The sequence below is a fragment of the Elephantulus edwardii genome, unplaced genomic scaffold (genome assembly GCF_000299155.1).
Source record: "Elephantulus edwardii isolate Elephantulus edwardi_28Jun2011 unplaced genomic scaffold, EleEdw1.0 scaffold00135, whole genome shotgun sequence".
In the NCBI taxonomy this organism is placed as follows: Eukaryota; Metazoa; Chordata; class Mammalia; order Macroscelidea; family Macroscelididae; genus Elephantulus; species Elephantulus edwardii.
Window position 1 is genome coordinate 640,315 of NW_006399885.1, and position 3,349 is coordinate 643,663.

The 3,349-nt window shown below is 48.9% G+C and overlaps 1 protein-coding gene across 1 annotated transcript in view; it reads left to right on the forward strand.

The window, feature by feature from the left end:
- Positions 1–346: 346 nt before the first annotated feature.
- The window catches only part of LOC102859068 (zinc finger MYM-type protein 2-like), a 77,314-nt gene continuing 74,311 nt past the window's right edge, over positions 347–3,349 (forward strand). The window contains exon 1 of the mRNA XM_006894094.1: positions 347–503. The gene's annotated coding sequence lies outside the window, so the exon portion shown is untranslated. The remainder of the gene's footprint in view (positions 504–3,349) is intronic.

A 3,349-nucleotide genomic window follows, 5' to 3' on the forward strand; every position in this document is an offset into this window, starting at 1 on the left:
CTAGCCTCGGTGTCTCGGGGCGTCCTTGGCCCGGGGGACCCGCCGATGAGCCCGAAAGTCAGCCCGCAGCCAGTACTGGGGGCCACGGAGCGCGGGTCCGTCTGACCCTGACGGCCCGAGTGGGGTGGGGGCGGGGGACGCAGGGGAGGAGGGGACGGGCGGAGAAGGGAAGGGGCGGCTGGGAGGGAGTGGAATGGAAACGTCGGGGGGTGTGTCCTGCGCTTGACGGACAGCCTTCTGGACCACCTCATCGAGGGGGGTCCTGAAGGAAGGCCGATGGAGCCAATTGGTGTGCCGAGAGGTTCCCGGCCCGCCTTTGCCGCCAGCCAATGAGGGCTCTGGGGCGGGGCTTCTACGGGCTCGGCAGCGCGGCCACCTCCTCCTCCACCTCCTCCTCACCAGCGCGAAACCCGGGAGTGGACCGAGCGGAGTTGTGCGTGTTACCGAAGGGGGGTGGGCCGGGGGAGGGGAGGTTCGCTCCGCGGAGCCGCAGCCAGAACCGGGTGAGGCTTGCCCCACTGTCTTCCAGTCCAGATCCGCTGATAGTGGGGGGGCTGAGAGCAGCGCAGCCTACGGAGGAGGAGGCGGAGGCGGAGGCGGAGGCGACTGGGGAGGCGGAGATGGGTGAGGGCAGCCTCGGGAGCCTCCCACCCACTCGGGATTAATGCCCCGCGGCGCGGCCGCTGTCGCCGCTGCCGCGCAGGGGCCTCGGGGGCTCCTTCGGGCTCCGCTCATGTCACCGGCGCCTCTCCAGGCGGCCCTAAGCGCGGCGAGACCGAGACAGGGAGGGCTGGGTGAGGCGGGCGCGGGCGCGGGGGTCGCTCGGGGCGGGGGTCGCCCGGGGCCGCGGCCGTGGGGAGGTCGCCGACGTTATTTTTCCTTTCTTTCCTATGGGGGGAGGCGCTTCCATTTGCGCTGTTGGTTTCCGGGCTGCACTCCGAACCGCTTCCGTAGCCTGCAGTTCCTAAGTTTTTCGGGGCGAGAGCTGCCGCCTCTTCCCTGCCTGGTCCCTACTTGGTTCTGCGTCTACCTGGCTTGTAGTCGTAACTTATTTTGGCGAGTTTCTAATGATGAAAGTGAAGCCACTTGCTGACGGCGGGTTAAGGACGCAAACTTTGGACCCTGGATAAGTGAGCAAATATCAGAGATTTCGGCCCAGTGAAGAGACGTCCCCCCTTCCCGGATTGGTGCCTGCAGTGACGGGAATGACGTGGGGTGGCACGTTAGGAACTAAGATACCTTCCTGGCATCGAGGCTGAGGCCTGCCCCCACCCAGGCTTGCTGTGCTCTCCGACCTCCCAGTCTGTACCTACGTTCGTCCAGCAGTCCTCTTGTTAATGGGTTTTTTTATGTAGCTTCTCCTCTCAAGTGAGGGGGAAGGGTAGAAAAAGACCCTGATGCTTTGACCTCTGAAACCTTTGCTTCCTCCCTCTGGTGGTTACGAGTTGGTATTGCGTCCACATTGGGAATAAGTAAATGATTTTTCATTTCTCTCATTTTAACCTCAGGAACCACCCCCAACCGTATTTGATGAAAACAGTGACAGAAATTAAGAAGGAAAGCATCCACATTGTGAATTGTTTTCTCCTATTTTTCACTTTTTTAGACTTTGTTCTATAGTTGGGTGGTCTTTCTGTGGGATTTGCATTTTCATGATCTTGAAGGGGAAGAGTAGATTACTTTGGATGGCAGCTATCTCTAAAGGCCAGCCTGGACAATGCTGAGCAGGTCTCTGGTATTTACGCCAGTGGTAAATTGGTGGAGTCGTTCTCTGGGACCACTCCTGTTTATCAGTGAACCCACCAACAGGTTCATAGGACAAGTTGAGTCACCCCCTCCATTGCCATTTACAACCCAGGAAATCCAGGGGCGGTCAAGCATGAATCCATTTCTACTCTGGTACATAAAAGTTGAGAGTTTACTAATAGATTCTCAAGCAGGATTTGAAGTTCATGCCTTTTAAAATGTATTGCCTTTGTAATTTTCTCCCAGTTGAAAGAAAATTTTTCCCCTTTTTGTTGGATTTTTAAATCTCTTGAGTGTCTGTTTTCTCATGGTTAAGGGAGAGAGAATTTTTTTTCATTATTTGCTTTATATTTGAGGTGCTCTGGTGGCAGAGTGTGCTGTTATCGTATGATCCAGTCTCTTCTTCAGATTTACCACTTTTGAAGGTAAATGGTGGCATGTATAGTTGATAAAGTTGAGGAAGAGAGATTTATTGTAATTGTTTTTTGTTTGAGGAAATGTTGTAGTATAATCTGTCAAGGGCTCTCCAAAATGCAAGAAGGTTGATAAGTGTATTTTCTATTAGAAGACTCCTTCTTGGTCATATTCTGTACTGTGAAGAAGTGTCCACCAAAAAAATTACGGTGGAAGAGTTGTTGCCAAAGTAGAGCTAACAATAAGTGCCAAAAGAACGCTGTTTGACGCTTTTAGATATTTGCTGACTTAATTATATAGAGATGGCCACTGTAGCATGATTATTTAGGACAGGAAGTCTTGCTAACTATTCATTAAAAGAACTTTGTGGGTACTACAGACCAAAAAGTTAGAGGCTAACCAGAAATGTTTAGGAAGAAAGATTTTAACATTTGTTGATCTATTTATGAAAAGTCATTCTCTGAAAACCCTCTGAAATACAGTTTTACTCTGACACATGCAGAGGGACCATGACTATATTCAACTTCAAAGTGCAAAGCTTTGATTATTGTAATTGCTGTCAGTTAATTATATGTGTAATTGAATTAGAAGAAGTTATTTCATGGATATGTTTACAGAAATTAACTGCTGAGGTTACTTATGTGTAGCTAAAAACCTCATGGGACTTGGCTTCTTGGTTTAGAGGGTTATGGTCATGGTTTTATAAGACATCCAGTTAATAGACCCAATAACATGTTTAATGTTTTTGTTTTACTTTGTAGTTGAAAGTGTAGGGGTCTTAATTGCTTTCTAGTACCGACTCAAGGCATGACAATTGTCTCTGTTCTCTGGAATAAGAGAGGAGGGAGAGTCAGGAAAAGGAAGAGGACATAGAACGTGTGACTAATTAATTGCCTCCATGAACCAATAGCCTTTTTAGCCCTAGAACCAGAAGAATTGGATGGTGCCCAACTATCATTACTGAACATTTTGGTCAAAGAGTCTATAGAAGAATCTTGATCAAAAAGGGAATTATAGTATTTCAAATTGTCTTAGACTCCAGTCTTTCTGGAGCCTTGAAGGTTAGGTGACCCTAAAATTATTACCCTGCCCTAAAATTATTACACTGAGATAATTTAAATCTTAAGCCAAAAATATTCCCTGACATCTTCTTAAAACCAGACAATAGCTTAACTATTAAAGAATGTCT